Source organism: Sturnira hondurensis, unplaced genomic scaffold (genome assembly GCF_014824575.4).
Source record: "Sturnira hondurensis isolate 20B ecotype Veracruz unplaced genomic scaffold, ASM1482457v3 Scaffold0020601, whole genome shotgun sequence".
NCBI classification, from domain to species: Eukaryota; Metazoa; Chordata; class Mammalia; order Chiroptera; family Phyllostomidae; genus Sturnira; species Sturnira hondurensis.
The window spans coordinates 2,197,970-2,215,609 of NW_028093232.1; the positions used below are offsets into that span (position 1 = coordinate 2,197,970).

The 17,640-nt window shown below is 49.6% G+C and overlaps 1 long non-coding RNA gene across 1 annotated transcript; it reads left to right on the forward strand.

Annotated features, from left to right (window-relative positions):
- The first annotated feature begins 14,601 nt into the window (after positions 1 to 14,601).
- LOC118976002 (uncharacterized) lies at positions 14,602 to 16,737 on the forward strand. The gene is made up of 2 exons (XR_005064174.1): positions 14,602 to 14,958; positions 16,617 to 16,737. It is a non-coding gene; the product is annotated as an uncharacterized LOC118976002 (long non-coding RNA).
- The last annotated feature ends 903 nt before the right edge of the window (positions 16,738 to 17,640 follow it).

The following is a 17,640-nucleotide window of genomic DNA, read 5'->3' on the forward strand; positions in this document are numbered from 1 at the left end:
CCACCATCAGCCAGAACCAAACCACGACACGGCCACGCCCATGACTGGTGAGTGCTGTTAGACTTGCCACAACCGGTGGGCGCTTACACTGACAGCTGTCCCCTGGACACTCCCCTCTTCCTGAGCTGAGCCGGCAGCGTGCAGAGCACTCCCAAGAATGTGGTTTTAAATATCCTGACCTTGACAATTCCAAGGCCTTCGATGCCAGGTGTGTAGCACTGAGACACAGGAGTCACACCAAGGGCCAGCACAGTGTGACTGCTTCACTAAGGCTCCCAGAACACTCCTTGCCTCAGGTGTGGTAGGAGGAGGAAAACTAACATGGAGAAGCCCAGTAAACACTCTCTCCATCGTTGGGCACATCCCTCAGCTCACAGTTGTGCCCAGCACGCTCTGGCTACACAAGAGGCTCTGACAGGGGATCTGGGCACTTCCATTGCCAGCGTGGTGTCTGGGTAAGGCAGCCTCGATAGGTGCAAAGCAGGATCAGCAGAATTAAGTAGCAGGGAAGCTGGGACTGGGGGCAGATCAGTCTCTGGAGTCGTGCATTTCTCCCAAACACTTTTTGGCTCTGGAAAGCCATGTTTTTCAGGGTTAGTAGACAAGGGTCTACCAAGCTCCCGTTCTGTGCCCTACACAGTACTAGAGACTCTGAGGACCAAGGGGGTCCTGCTGGACTTCAGGAATTTAATAATGTCCCCACATGCAATGTCTCCCAAGGCAGGGTTCCCTATCACCTACATGAGAATCTTGAGGGACATTAATAATGCAGATTCCTGAACCCAATTCTAGGAAGAAAGAAAGATATTCCTTAGAGATGAGGCCCAAGAACTGATACTTTTGATAAACTTCTCATGGACATACGAGTATAAGAATTACTGCTTTAATGTATCCCTATGAGGACTGATTCACTGTGTTTAGGGACCTATGTTAGGAGTTAGAAAGTCTCTGGCCTACAGTTTCTTCAGCACCATACCCCACCCCACCCCCCCACCCCCCGCCGGTGGATATCCAGTCCACTTGCTCCTGGTGGAGTCTACAGGCTAGTCCAGTATATAAACCAGGAAAGGAGCCCTGGCTGATATAGCTCAGTGAATTGAGCGCAGGCCTGCGAACCACATGATCGCGGTTTGATTCCCAGTCAGGGCACATGCCTGGGTTGCAGGCCAGTTCCCAGCATGGGACTCACGAGAGGCAACCATACATTGATACTTCTCTCCTTCCCTTCCCCTCTAAAAGATAAATAAATAAAATCTTTAAAAAAAAAAAAAACAGGAAAGGACCAGGGAGCAAGCTGTCTTATGTTGTGCAATAACTGTTTCTGCTTATGCTAACACATCTTGGGGCAAAGTTTCCAGGATTTTCAATCCTGTCAGTTTTGAGAATATCAGCCACTTTTAAAAAAGATTTTATTTATTTATTTTTTTCAGAGAGGGGAAGAGAAGGGGAAAGAGAGAGAAACATCAATGTGTGCCCGCCCCCTACGTGCCCCTAACTGGGCACCTGGCCCACAACCCAGGCATATGCCCTGACTGGGAATCGAACCTATGACCCTTTGGTTCACAGCCTGCACTCAATCCACTGAGCTACACCAGCCAGGGCTAAGCTGTGCTTTCTTTCTTTTCTGTTTTTTGGGTAGACTAGTTTGAGCATAAGTTTACCCTTTTACAGTACCTCACCAGTAGCAACAAGAAGGAGCCAATCCAATCTAACACTCTAAATGTCTCTGCTACGTAATGTGCTGCTACAGCCACATGGGCACATGATCTGCATCCCAAGATTCAGTAGGAAACTAATTAGCTGTAGTAAACTGCCAGGTTTTCAACCCAAGATATAGGGGTTCTCACTGCCCTTCCTCTTACCTCCTTGGTTGAATCAATTCCATTGTTAGGGCCTGCCTCCCACGCATGGCATTAATTTCTGTACTAGTTAAGACTCTAGGTTGGAATAAACAAAAACCCAACACACTGGACTAAATAGTAAAGAGAATTTATGGGCTCACAGTACTCCAAAGTCCAGAGGAAGGGTTAGCTTTGAGCAAGGCTTGATCCAAGCATTCATACAGTGTCACCAAGGACTCAGTGTCCCCTCCCTCCCAGTCTTTCATGGTGGCTTCATCACCGTGTTCCATACAGTGGCCTTGCAGCACCTCCAGGTTCTCCCATTACAGTCACAAAGCAGACACAGTAATTCCAGGCTCATATCCTCATACTAGTAACTGCTTTACAAGTCCAGAGACTCATACTCTCTCATTCATGTGAAATGAGTCAAGTGCTCTACCCTGAACCAACCACTGTGGCCAGTGACCTGGTTAGCTTAAGGATAGTTGGGGATGAGAGTGTCCATTCCACCCACATCCCGTGACTGGGAATGGGTGAAATTCTCCAAGGGGGAAACCACGTACTGCAGAAGAAGGCAGGGAATGGCCACGGGGTGCACAACCAACAGGGAGTCTATGGCCCAATGTAGAGGAAAACAGATATCTTCAGGATGTTACCAAAAGGAGGTTAACACTGTAGCAGAAATGGGGATAACATTAACCAAGGGAGAACGAGAAGGGGCACCTTACTCCACCTGGAGAAATTTAGGAAGGGTTCTGGAAGGAGGAGCAGGTACTTTTCAGGAAGATAAAGGGGCATAGGATGAAGTAGGGCCTTTCAGGCAGTGATAAAAGCATGAATGAGGGTGCGGGGCTAAGAAAGTGTGGCACACCCAGGGCACTCAAGTCCTGCTGGAGAATAAAGCAGGAGGAAATAGCTGGGATAGAGGGGAAGGCCAGCAGGTGGAGATGGATGAGTAGGCAAGCGAAAACCATGGAAGGCCCCAGAGCCAAACCGGATTTATGAACTTATCAGGTAGGTGACAGGGAGCTTCTAAAGAGAATTTGAACAGAGGAATGCTGTGAGACTTTTGTATCAGAACAAGGATTCTGACCATAGAGTAGAGGACATGTTGTTGGAAGCGCATGATCGCAGACTTGTCCGCCCGTTTCCCCATCTCCATGAATGGCATTATCATCCCCTCTCTGTGGTAACCATTAGTGCCGTTCACCAAACACGTCCAGTCCCCTCACCCATCACATGGTAGGACTGCACTTTCCTGCCCCTTTGAAATGAGGGAAGGTCATGAGACTTGCTTTGGCTAAAGAACACCAGTGATAATGTTAAGCGATTTGCCACATTCCCTTTCTCTACCTCAAGTGATTATGGAAACATGTACTGAGATACAGCCTCTGTCACGCTGGTTCTTCATGAAAGATTGTTAAAGGGAGCTCTTCTAACAATATGTGATACATATAGAGTAAGAATGAGAAGTACATCTTTGTTGTATTAAACCTCTGAGATTTGGAGTTTGTGTGTTGCTGCAGCATAACATAACCCATCCTAACTAATGCACTCCCATCTGCCAAGCCAGAAACTGGGACATCATCACAGACTTCTCCCTTGCTCTCACTCCCCACCTCCACATCATTCTGTGTCTAGCTTTAAATCTCTCTTCAAGCCCTGGCTGGTGTAGCTCAGTGGATTGAGCGCGGGGCCTGCGAACCACACGATCGCTGTTCAATTCCCAGTCAGGGCACATGCCTGGGTTGTGGGCCAGTTCCCAGCCGGGGACTGACAAGAGGCAACCATACATTGATGTTTCTCTCCTTCTCTCCTTTCCTTCCCCTCTATAGATAAATAAATGAAATCTTAAAAAAAATTTTTTTTAATCTCTCTTCGATTAATCCATTTTTCTCCATCCCGGCTGCCACTGGCCTAGTCCACCACGTAATCCTCTCTGGTCTGGCCAATAGTGACCTTCTCCTAACTGCTGTCTCTTTGTGTAATCTCATGTGATCCACTAGTTTTTTCTATACTTAAGCCAAAGTGATATTATTAAAACAAAGATTCAATCTCATCACTCTTGTTTTAAATTCTTCAGATATCCCATTTCCTTTAGAATGAAATCAACACTTGTTAATAAAGCTTGCAGGATCCTGTATGATCTGGTCATTGTTTATCTCCAATCTCTCTCTCTCTCTCTCTCTCTCTCTCTCATCTCTTCCTTGCACTTCAAATGAACCGACCTTTCTTCAGTGTCTTCAGTTTGCCACGCTCTTCCTCAGCTTTCACATACACTTTCCTCTCTATCTGAAACTCTTTAACCCCACCTCTTTGCCTGGCTAACTGCTACTCAATCCTCAGAATTTATCTGAGATGTCACTTCTCCCTGAAAGCTTTCCTTGAGCCCCCAGTGCTGAATTAGATACCCTCTAGGTACTCTCTTGTGTTTACAGCACCTTGACCTTCCCATGTTTATATCATTTGTTTGGGGTCACTCGTACTTAATCAAAGATAGAAAGGTCATCATCCTGGTCTTGAAGAAATGACTACCTGAATTAAGGGGGTGACTGCAGAGACAAGCAAGGGAGAGAAACTGATGAGGAAAGCATTTAGAGTGACTTTCTTATTTCTGGCAGGGGTAATAGAGGGATACCACTGTCACATGAGGAGTTTGGATTCAATAACACAGGTGACGGGCTGCAGCAGACTGTCCCCCATGCACTAACAGTGCCCCTCCTTGGTGGCCGGTGCATCTCTGACTTTCTGCCAGATGAAGCCAGGAGAGTTCCCTCAGCCATCGTGTACACAGCCCAGGAACACAGGCAAGTCAATCTTCCAGCACAACCTTCCAAAAATGAGGACAAGAGACCTTTGAATAGATGCCCTAGCCTCCTATTCTTCTGAGGGACAATTTGAGATACGTTCTACCCAGTCCCTCAAGGGCCCCAGCCAGACAGAGCCCCAGTTTCCCACAGTGGCAAACACACTGTTTGTGGCTTTTCCTCCTTCCTTGCCCCTGACTCCTGCCGCCCAGGGTCACCTCCCAGATGAACTCCATAAGACCATATCCATGCCTCGGCCATGCTTTCATCCCATACCGGAGTCACTGAGGACATTCAGACAGAGGTAACTAGGAAACAAGAGAAGAAGCAGTTGAAAGGAAGCCTTAACCTCCATGTTCATTGCAAGGTAACTGTGGGACCACAGGGTGGACCTCTGCTGAACCTGTGGTGGCTTTTTACCTTCATGCATCACCCTTGACCTCTCTTTGACATGCTTTATGGATACAGTACTGCTCTGGTTTTCGTCCTATGCTCCTGGCTACTACTTTCAATTTCTTTTGTTAAGTTAATGATGTTGAAGCTGGGTGATGGGCACATAGGCAGTTGTGGTTGTATTGTATATTGTTGTGTGTTCTACACTTTCCAAAATACTTTTTAAGAATAAATTTTAAGTGGAACTTTTCTTCTCCTCTCCATCTACCCCAGTTGTTCTCAAATGTGTGCAAAGCATGCACAGGTAACACTGGGGGTCTGTTGAAAGTTGGCTCATCTTGTGCTACTTGACCTGGTCCCTGCTATTTTTCTGAACTGACCACACAACATGTTACCTTGTGTTCACACTGCTCTGGCCACATGGACCTTCCTTCTCATCCTCAAACACACTCTATCAGCGTCCCTCAGAGCATCACTCTGAAAGGGCGCAAGCAGCCCTGGCTGGGTACTCAGTTGGTTAGAGCGTCGGCCTGACACACCAAGGTTGTCAGTTCATTTTCCACCGGGGCACACGGAAGAACTGACCGATGAATGCATAAATAGGTGGAACAACACATCAATATTTTTCTCTTTCTCTCTAAAAAAATCAATTAAAAATTGCATTTAACATAGTGCAAGCACAACACACACATACAAGTTCTATCACACTGGCCTGTCTTATTGTCTGCTTAACACTTACCACCATCTTAAATTACCTGGTTTACTTGGATTTTGTCCACTAACTCCATACGGTCTAGCCCTCCTAGAAGGTGTGCTCTTGTCTACTGCTCTCCCCCAACTCCTGGCATATTCAGATTGTTCAATAAATACTTGTCGGATGCATGAATAGATATACGCCTGCAGAACTCAGGAGAGAGAGCTGAGGGTGTAGATTTGGGAGCTGGCATCACACCAGTAACAGTTGAAACCATTTCATGAATTGGTTTGCCCAGTGAGAGTGGGTAGAAGTGAGGACGACCAGAATAGAATCTGGGCGATCATCTGCAGAGGGGGAAAGAAAAAGGATCCTGGCAAGGAAACCAAGAAGATGTGGTCAGAGAGGCTGCAGAGAAGCACTGGAGGGGGAGACCTATCCTAGAAACCAGGACAAGAGAAAGTTCTGGAAAGAGAAGTGGGGGACAGACAACGACGCAAAGAAGGATTGGACAGAACCATGCCCACTGGAACCTGGTCACAGGAAGTTCCTGGTGAACATCTAGTTCCAGTAAAATGAGAGGCAACCAGCAACCAATGAAAGTCACTGGATATATGCCTCAGCCTCCTGCCATTTGGAGAGACAATTCCAGTGTCCTTCCAAAGGTCCCCGACAGCATCGAGCCCCAGTGGAACAAGCTCAGAAGCACACCCTTCATTGGCTTGTCTTCCTGTCCTGCTTCATTCTCCCTACTCCCTCTCTCCAGCCCCTCTCCCCTGCTTCTTGCAATACTCTTCCACATGACCATTAGCATTCAAATTCTCAGGCTCTGCTTCCAGGGAAATCCAAACTCGTTGCATTTCTCATCTCTCTATCTGTTTTTCAGGGAGGGAATGAGACTTCTCACATATCTCATTGCCTGGAAATGGTTCGTGTGCCCATAACCACAAAGAAAGGGGATTATTATAACTTCCTTAGACCACTTGTGATCCATTCCCTGGAGCTGGGCATACCACCCATTGAGAATACAAAGCCAGATTCTGGCTCCACCTCCAAACCATCACAATTCCAAGGACTAATGAACGTAGGGGCTCCTCACAAGGATGGTACATCTTAACCCCTGCACACACTCCACCTGCACCAGCCACAGCTACTGACTATGGAGTGCTCAGCTCATACATCTGTCCTGCAGGGCACCGTGCAGAGTTCTGGGGGCCAAAATGCAAAGACTAAGACAGAATTCCCGACCTGAAGGGCTGCATCATCTAGACAGTACATACACAGGACTGTAACGCAAAAGTACGAGGAACAGCACAGTTGATTCCAAATCAGAGAGGGAAGAATTATCAGTCAGGATAGACTAGGTTACACTGAAGATTAAACAACCCCTCAGATTTATTTATCCCATGCCACATGGCCCTCGCGGTGGACAGAAGGTTCTACCGCATAGCATCAAGATCACACCAGAACCCATTCTGGTGGAGCAGGCAGGATCTGGATGTGGCTGAGCCAGAGGAAAAGAGAGCTCAGGAGGGTTTTGAATTAGCAAATGAATTCTTGGCTCAGAAGTGAACTGTATGACTTCCACTTACAACCCATTGGCTAAAACTGGTCACATGATTCAAATCAACCTGAGAGAGCCAGGAAATGAGATTCTACCATATGCCAGAAAGCAGAGAGGCAAAGATATTTGGTGAACGGTGCAAAGAATTCCAGAAATCATGAAGGAAGAATAACATTTGCACTGAGCTTTGAAAAAAATGTTAGTCTTCAATAGATGAAGTTAGGGGCAAGGAAGGAGGACCTGCCAAATAGAGAGCTATATAAAGGAAGTCACCGAGGCCTGGCTAGTGTGACCAAAACCAGGTTTTGTGTGTGTGTGTGTGTGTGTGTGTGTGTGTGTGTGTGTTGGGGGGGCGGGAGGCGGGTAGCTGGGGTTGGCATTGGACAAGAAGGCTGAGTTTAAGGGCTTTGAATATTATAATAAGGATTTCATACTGTAATAGATTATTGGCAATAGGAATCCACCAAAAGGTTTCAAGCAGGTAAGTAACATGATCTGGTTGGTTTTTTTAGGAAGATAACTTTGGCAGCAGAATGGAAAGGCGATTGGAAGGGAGAGAGACCAAAGGTCTGGGAGATTACACAGGCTGTTGCAATACTCCAGGCAAGCCACGAGGAGGAACTGAGAGGGGGGAGGGGCTGGGAGGATGCTGAGGAAGAGACAGATGGGAGAGACGCTTCCCATCTAGAAAAGATCACTGCTAATTTTTTAATGAAAATAGTCAAATACATACTAGAGTAGAGAAAATAGTTTAACAACCCCCCACATAGCATCACCCAGCTTTAATTATTACCCACACATGGTCAGTTTTGCTTCAGCAACCCCCCCGCCCCTGTTCCCCGCCAGTACATTCTTTGAAAGCAAATTCCAGTTACCATAACATTTGCTCTGTAATTTCTTTAGCATGTGATAAAGACTCTTTTAACCATAATGACAATACCATTATCATAGTCCCCAAATTAACAATAATTACTTAAGGTTAAGGTTATCAAATATCCAGTCACTAGCAGTTTCCCTGATGGTCTCTTATTTTTTTCCCAGTTGGTTGGTTTGAATCAGGATCCAAACACGACCCACACATTCCATTTTTTTCTCCCTTTTCCTCTCACTTGTCATTTACTGGTTGAGGATTCTGGGTCATTTGTCCTATAGAATTTCCCAAATTCTAAATTTTGCTGACAGAATACCCCTGCTGACAGTTGACATGCTTGTATTCCTCTTGCATTTCCTGTGACCTGGAGGCTGGATCTGAAGGTGGCCTGGTTCCTTTCTTTGAACAGAAACAAAGGGAAAAGAAGGGACAGGGGGAGGGGTTCACTGTTTACACAGCACCTACTACGTGCCAGGCACTGTGTGGGTTCTGAAAGATGATCTCATTCCATCCATAGCACAACTCTTTGTGGCTGGTACTCATTATCACTGACTGACAAGTTAAGAAACTGGGACTCCCTGGGGGGGGGGGGGTGCGGTTAAGTGACCTGCCAAACTCCCAAAGCCAGGAACTGTAGGAGCTGAGGTTGGAACCCTTCTCTGTCTGACTCCAAAGCCCGTCTCTTTTCAGCACCCCAGGGTGGAGCAGGCCTTGGCCTGTGAGCGGCAGTGCTAGGAAGAAAGCCTAGCCGCCCAGACTCCTAAGACAACTTCAGTACTAATACTAGATGTTGAGACTCACATGTGTCGCAAACCTAAACAACAGATGCTGCATCAATTAGCCCCATGTCACAGGTAGGGAAACCAGGGCTTGCCCAGGACACCACGGTTGGTGAGCAGAGCCAAGTTTTAACCCCATGTTTCCGATGGCAGAGACCATGCTCTGCCCCACTGCCCTATATGGCCTCCCCTAGTTCCTGGAGGCCACAGTGGGATGAAATTGGAGGCAGGGACAGGAATCAGCAGGCCAGACTTCCTGGATAGAGTCTATGGAGCAAGTCTGTAGACTTAGCCCAGAGTTGGCCCAGAGTTGGCCCATTCTGGCCCATTCCCCAACCAAGGACGGCATACACTTGGCTCACGGCAGCAAGGCAGCCAGGGAGGGCCAACTCTTGCCTGGCCCCATCAATCCTTGTGGCATGGACTTCCTCCCAGAGCTTTCTCGGGAGGTCCCACACCCTGCTGTACACTCCAGGAGGAGCCCACTCAAAGGACACACGGAGGCAATGCTCCAGGCCAGGCGGCCCCATGAGCAGTTTCCCCTCCCCAGAGCCGCCAGGAACAATTGAAGAGAAAAACCAGGACATTCTCCCCCACCAGGATATTTTGTATGCTTTGCACTTGCTGCTGCGTTTCCTTCACCTAAAAGCTCTAAAATTTCAAATAAAAAGGTACAATGAAAGCAGCAGCAGGATAAATAGCCACAGTGATCTGAGCTGAAACCCTGGAAGCTTTATTCACATCTTTAGAAAAACTCTGAAGGCTCCTAGTAGCAGCTGCAGTACAAAGCCTCACACTTTAATTGTAAGGCTGCCAGAAATAGGTCTGTCAGGCCTGAAATATCACTGCATTTCATTACTCTTAAATGTGCATTACCATCTCTGCCTCGTTACCAGCTTGGGGTGGGGGGCGGTATTCTTCAGACCAACTCCGGAGAGAACTGGGAATCCGGGCCTTGTGGGGAAGGGGAGAGGCTGAGTTGGGGGGCTAGAGTGCAGCAGGGGGTGGGGGTGGTAGGATGGGAGACCTAGTGGCTTAAAGCCTCTCAAGGGCGCCAATTAGACAGAGGCCCACAGAAGTGGGGGACCCTGTTATTAGCAGGCAGGCGCTAGGAAGAGTCTGATGTCACCAACTTGGGTGGGGAAGCCAAGAGGAGACAGGGAAGGGGCAGGGCTGCTGGGGTGGCAATGAGGACAGGTGTCGAGTACAGAATGGGGCCTGGAGAAGCACTGGGGAAACGGAACAAAAACCTTCCTGCCTGTCGTCAGGTAGGAACCAATCAAAAGCGAATTAGGCCCTGGCGGCCTGGGGAGCCTGAGATCTCAGGCGCAAAGCAGCCAATGAACAATCCTGGAGAGAGAGGGCTGCTCTGGACGTTTGGAAGTTTGAGCTTGGAGCAATCTGCCTGTTTATAATAAAATGGACACTCGGGGAAGCTCTGAATAATTCAGCAGGCACTGTGATCTACTTAGAGTCTGCGTCCCTGGGGTACAAAGGGAGAGGGGCTGGCTGGGCCCAGGCCGGCTGCCATCGCCTGGCTCTCTGAAAGGGCGTGACAGATGGGCCAGCGCTGGCCACCACCCAGTCACGCTTCACACGGTGATTGGTTTTCAAAGGAGGACAGGGTTTGTGAATGGAGCCAGCTTGTTGCTTGCTGCCTTCAAATGGATGCTGCTGGGTCGCGTGGCCAGCCAGGCCCCTTGTGAATGAGGCATCACCAGTGGGTGGTGAACAAGCCAGAGGTGACTCCCTGTCCCCTCCTCCTGTCACTGCTGAGGCTGAGGGGGGAGGGAAGGGAAAGAAGTCCCCCAAACCTGCTGACAGGTTTACCTTCCACTGGTCTTCCTCTGTGCTAGCTGGCTGTGTATCAGAATCAAATTCAGCCGTATATACCAAAAAAAAAAGTGGAAATGTATTTTTTTCTCTCATGTAAAGAAGTTGAAAGATAATCGGCACAGACCCAGCCTGTCAGCTGCACCACCATCAGAGCAAGGGCCCCCTGCCTCCTGTGCCTCCGCCATGCTTACTCCTTAAATGCCACACCTGGCCTAACGTGGCTGCTCACGCTCCGACATTGTGTCCGTGTTCTAGCAGCCACCAGGAGAAAAGAAGATGGGAAGAAGGGGCCCAGGGCACACGTTAGCATTTTTTTGCAATTTCCCAGAACCTGCCGCAAAAAAAGTTTACACTTGATGGCCCACAACTTACTTAAATGGTGACACCTACCTGTGAGGGAAGCTGGGAAATGTGCTGCTGGTTTTATACGGACCATGTGTTCGTTGACAGACCCTTCCTCAGGGTCATGTCCCATCTCTGCACATCTGGCAAGTGAAGTGCCGACTGTCTGTGGTTCCAGGCTCTCACTGCCGGATAGAGTGAGCATCCGTGGGAAGGAGACCGTGCCTTCCGCCAGAGCAAAGGGCAAGCGTGCTGCCCATTTTAAAAGCCTCAGGTGCCCCAAGTTCAAGCTGCTCTTCTGAAGTGCAGCCCACCGTGTGCCCAGGCATCACCCGGCCCTCTTTGTAAAGCCCCGTGGAAACTGAGGCCAGCACTCTTGTACTGCTACTGCTGTGAGGAATGAACTACCCTTTATCTCTGACTCAGGAGTCTTAGCTCCTGCTAGCAGCTATGACACAAGCTAATTTGTTAGCCTGTAAACAGGATAAAATCTCAGATCTTCGAAGTTCTTGAGTGTTCAGCTAAAAAATCAGGGTTTCTGCAAGGCTAGTCACTGGAAATCGGCTACATGTCCCTTCCTAGCTACTTGCGCTGTCCACATGGGTGCTTTCGGGTGCATCTTTCTCTCCCACAGCCAGCCTTCACCTGGCACTCCAGCCACTTCCAGAGTCCCAGCAGGTTCAAAATTGGCCAGACAGGGAAGCTAACACAGTGGCTCGCATCCTCAGCTCCAGGACCCCTGGACCTCCTGGGCCCCGTCTTGTTGGGCCCCAGATTAGAGGAGGGTGCTGAGTCCTGCTCTGGCTTCTGCATCTGAAATGACTAAGTGACCTTCTCTTGTTTCCTGAACCAAACTGCACCTTCCTCCCCCACCCCTCCATCTCCCCCAGTGCGACTCCTCCCCTCTGCCCTCCCCTCCTCCTCACTGTCTCCCAGGTCAGACTGCCCTGGAGCTACAGCCTCAGCCAGCCTGCTCCGTAACTACCTGCCCCTTGGCAGTCCTCCCCTGGCAATATAGCCGGCGCCCCTCCAGCCCCATCACCACCCTGCCTCAAGACGCTCATTTGGGTGTCAAGGGGAACCACAGCAGCTCATTTCACCTCCCCCTCAGTCTCTATTCTCTTCACCCTGCAAGCCAAAACCCGGAAGTCACCTTCAGCCCTCTCACCTCTGACCCCCTCCACCACGCTGTCACTCAGCCCTGCCCCTCTGCCTTGACCCCACTGCCCTGGTATGGACACCACTGCTTCCCCGGGGATCTCACAGCAGCTGCCCACCACATGCCCCCAAACTTCAGTCCAAGCTCCAAAGAGCTGCCCAAGCTACCATTCTAACCAGTAAACTGGCTCATGGCCCTTTCCACCAACTGAACAAAGTGCAGACCCCTCCCTGCAGCCCCTAAGGCCTGGTTGTTCTCCCTGAAGAGCTTGTCTCTCCCCTTCTCCGAAACACCCTCACGCTCCAGCCACACTGAGCTCCTCTGCAGTTCACTGAGAGTGCCCTGCTCTCAGGTGCTTTTGTACCTGCCATCAGTTCTTCTGGGAATGCCCTTCTCTCCTCCCCCGGCCCCCTTCCTGGGGGAAGTGGTAAGGAAGGCACTCACCACCTCCAGTCCACCTCTCTGGACCCAACTCAGGCACAACCTCATCTGGGAAGCTGCCCCTATGGTCCTCTGAAATACCAGCACCTGGGCTCTGCCCCTCTGTGCTGCCACACAACTCTGTACACGCATCACCATTAGGGCCCAGCCCACAATGTACAGAATTATTTGTCCTCCAGATGATAAGATCTCGAAGAGCAGGGATCAGAACTGTTCGTCTTTGTGACCCGGCCACACTCAGGTAATCCTGGCTACCTGAATACATAGAGTGTCCCTCACTTCACTCATCCCCACTTGCAAGGCCAGCTCAGTGGTGAGCTGTGACCAAGTAACATGGCCCCAAATGGAAGTTGCCCCTCTGGGGGAAGATGATTCCAGGATGGAAAAAAAGGAACAGTGAGGCCGAATATGAGTGAGTTGGGGTTTGCCCCTCATGAAGACCAGGGAGAGGGAACCAAGTAATGAGGGGCACAGAGAGGAGTCAGGTCCCTAAGGAAGCAGTATGCGTGTGGTGAGGGAAAGCCCAGTGTAGGTTGTGGGGTCTGGATTCTTGTCAGGTTCTACCGGAGCCAGCAGACACACCCAGAAGTGACCCCTTAATAGCACTCTTAGGAAACCCCGGGCTCAAAGCATTTCCTAGACCCCTGGACAGGGAACTCAGTCCAGTGCCAGGCACTAGGCTTCCTGTCTGTCTCCTCACCAAGGAGAGAGACCCTACACAATGAGATCTGTATTACATATAAGTAGGCTTCCAGCCCTCAATGCAATGATTGGATTGTGGAACTGAAAAAGGACATGCATGGAAAAACATGAAATCCAAATGAAGTGTGCAGCTTGGTTAATAATATTGCACTAATGTTAATTTCTTTATTTTGACAAATGTACCATATTTAGGTAAGATGCTAACTTTGGGGGAAGCTGGGTAAAGGGTACATGGGAACTCCCCATACTATCTTTGCAACTTTTCTGTAAGTCTAAAATTATTCCAAATAGTATGTTAAAATGAAACCAAACCAAAACAGACTTTAAAACATAAGTCAAGGTTTAAGAGGCAGGAAGAGAGAAAGTGTAAGTTTACACAGAAGGTAAAGGAGCAAGAAGAGAGGATACATGTTTAATTCTTAGATGGGAATCTGAAGACCTTTGCTACATTCATTCATCACTTATTCATCCACTGAATAAATATTTATTAAGCATCTACTATGTACCAAGCATTGTTTTCAGAGCTGGGAGTATAGTAGTGAACAATCCTTGCCTCCTGGAGCTGATATTTTAGTGGGTCTAGAGTTTATCTTCTTATTTAACCCCACTCCACCACACGGGCTCCCACACTCAGCTTCCAGGGCTGAAAAACGAGGCCAGTTTCTCTCCCCATCACTGCAGAGTCCAGAAAGGGTGTCCTCTGCTTGACCTGAAAGAGTTAAGAGACCTGAGGCAGCTCCAGGGCCAGCTCTGAGTTGGACCAACTCCTTCTTAGCTTCTGACCAGTCGTGGAACTATGTCTCTGGGGCTGCTCATTTGTAGAATGGGTGAGGTAGAAACCAACTTTGTCCCAGAGATGTGTTGAAGTTCAGCAGGCATGAGATTGTACTTAAAGGATAAAAGTGCTTATACTAATATGATTGTTACAAATATTTAGATCCAGACCAAGAAATAGGTTAGGATCTCCTTTCTGTAGTTACTACACACCCCCTTCTTTCTGATATTTAAAAAAAAAAAACCCTCAAACCTGGAATGAAAAAAATCGAAGCAAATGGCATGCTCCCCCAGTGAAGGGCGCCAGGCTGGGCGGTCAGCCTGGAACAGGCTGACGGTCGTTGGTCAAGGGCAGGGTCAGCCCCACGCATCCCCCTCGTCCTTGGGCAATCCTGGCACAGTAGGCGGGAGGGACTAGCGGCTGAGCCGCGCTCTGAACCGGGCCCCAAAGCAGAGACGCTGGAGGAACCGGAGACCCAGTCTCACCCCCTTAAGGAGGCCGGTGCTGGAGACCCGGGCCGCGCCCCGTGAGAGGCCCGGCACAAGCGGCCCCACCTGGCCCTGGCCCAGCCGCCTTCGGAGGGAAAGTTGTTGCTCAAGCCTGAGGAATGCGGAGCCACAGCGGCGCAGGAGGAAGCGGCGGGAGATTACAGCGGCGGGCCGGCCCGACCGCGCCGCACACTGCGCCCTAAAGTAAACAGCGCGTCTGGAGCGGGAAGCGGTGCCGCCCAAGGCCCCAGGCGCCCAGTTAGGAGGTGACAACCACGCGGCTCTTGGGGCTAGTGTGGCCAAGCCAAGTCCCCCGCCCCCGGGCTGTTTGGGAACCGGAGACAGGGGCAGGTCCAAGGACCGAGGCCAGCACCTCCCACCGAATACTCCAAAAAGGCAGAAGTTTTGTTGTCTTTTACGTTCAAGATTAATCTCCCACGCCTGAAGAGTGCCTTGAACATAGTAGGTGCTCAATAAACATTTTTGAAAGCGAGGTCTAATCTCCCCCAGCCTCAGTTTCCTCCTCCCTACGAGGAACAGAGGAGGCCCCTGGGTTGATCTCTGAGGCCCCTGGCAACTCTGAAATTCTAGGGTGCTGAGATTAAACCCCATGTGCACTGCTGTGGTTTGCTTTTAGTTTTTCAGGGACATTTTTAGTGCTACCCTTTATGATGTGCCAGGAGTAAATTTGACACCAGATGGCTTTTTTTTTTTTTTATAAAAAAGAAGACAAAAGGAGGGAGAAAAATATTTTCCAACTGGCAGTGCTGACAGCATTTTGGAAGAGAATCTAGGGAGGCAAAGAGGAGCCGTTTCATCCAGCTTCTTCCTCCTCCCGCACACTCTGCCACCCTGGCCTCCACCATAAATGGGGTAGATCATACTGGTGCTTTTTATAGACAAGGCAGAGGGAACATCATCACGGGAAACTCTACCCCCAGCCAGGGCTCGCTGTGTCCTCTCGGGCTCGCACAGAGGCATGGCCCCTGAGCCACAGGGTGGTGGGCTCCAGCTATAGGAAAGGCCCTGGCTAAAGCTGACTCTGGCAAGTCAAAAGCTAGAGCTCCCTGCGGGGGGAGCATTGAGGAAAGATAGCTAAAATGGCAGTCTCTTCTGGAATTCCTCTTCTCTTGGATCCCAGCCCCCTCTCCTCCTCCCCCCCCCCCGGGGGGGAGAGGGACACGGTCCTTGCTCAGAATGGCCTGTAACTCAGTTCCTAATGTGGTGGCAAGAAAAAGGGAAATCCCTAGAACGAGCCCATTTGGCAGCACGGACAGCGGTGTGAACCAGGGATGCCGCAGTCAGGCTGCGTGGGTTCAGATTCTGGCTGCACCACTGACTCTTTGAGAAGGGCGAGTGACTTTGCCTCTCTGTGCCTTAGTTTCCCCAATCACAAAGTGGAATAAAGTCAAGTCCCTGTCATGTAGGACTGTTGTATGGATTTAATAATACAGAAAGAAAATGTTAGGGGTCTGCCTTTTCAACAGACCAACAAAGCAAGCATTCAATATTTGCTACAGGATCCCCCAAATGAGGATGTTTTGCTGAGCAGGGCCTTGACAAGCCCCACTGTGGCGCTGTCCCCTCTGGGCAAAGGAGTCTCAGTCCAAATGACTGGCTCTCTCTCCTCCTCCTTCACATCTCCGGGGGACGGAAGGAAGGGGACACGGGATGAGCAGAAATCGTGTCAAGCTCCAACGTGATGAATCACCCCCAAAGGGATCGGGGGGGGGGGGCTAGTAAGAAATAGTCTGCCCTGTCCCTGAAGGAAGAAGGGGGTAGTGGACAAGGAAAGGAGGACCTTTGGTGCCAGGCTGGGTGGGAGGTTGTGACTGATGCAGCGGATAGCCAGGACTTGCGAGAGCTGCCTCTGGTGTATAACTCTATCGGGTGTCCTTGATTTTCTGCTGATAAATTGTTTTAGATGCAGTGCCCTTGAATCCTTGGTCAGCAAGCTCCTTAAGACCGGGTCTCGTCTTTCTGTTGTGGTACCCGCCCCACACAAACTCCCAGCAGAAGCTACATAAAACGTAAACACTCTGTAAGTGCTTATTGATTTGGTTGACCTGTTTGTTATGGGCTGAATATTTGTGTTCCCCCAAAATTCCCATGTGGAGATTCTACTTCCCAATGTGATGGCATTTGGAGATGAGGCCTTTGGGAGGTCATTGGTGCATGAGTCCCGAGTGAAATGGGATTGGTGCCCTCATTAAAGAGACCCCTTAGAGCTCTCTTTCCCCTCTGCCATGGGAAGAAGGCACAGCTAGAAGATAGCCAGATGCTCACAGACACTGAATCTGCCAGCACCCTGATCTTGGACTTGCTACCTCCAGAATTGTGGGAAATTAATTTCTGTTGTTTATAAGCCGCTTAGTCTGTGGTCTTCTGCTATAGTAGCCTGAACTAAGACATGTTAAAAACAGGGGGACATGTTGAAACTCCAGACTAGATGGGCAAGGAGAGACAGAAGGCAGCTGGACTTAGGGACCAGAGGATCATCTGCTGGCCTCAGGTGTCCTTCCTTCAACCCACAGGCTCTCCGTCCAAATACTCCATTCAAATGACACCCCGGTTCCCAGCCTGTCTACCCGAGGGGAGGTGACGTCCACACCAGACCTGGGCAAGCGCATGTCTCCCGCTACTCTCTCACTCCTGCCCTGCCTGAGCCTCCCAGGCCAGCTCTGCTGCTGTCTTTCTCCCATTCGGGAATGGACACTGGACTCCCAGCCAGGACAGAGCTGACTGCTGCCCTAAGACATTTTCTGGAATCTCCATTTAGCCTGGCTTATTCTCACCCTTTGGGTCTCCTCTTGAGAGGGAACTTTCTTGACCACCCTCTATCAAAATTAACAACCCTCCCCCTGCTAAAATTACTTTCCCTTATCTTATCCTGTTAATTTTGTTATTTACATGCTTGTCGTCTCTCTACCCACCCAGGCTGAAGGCCC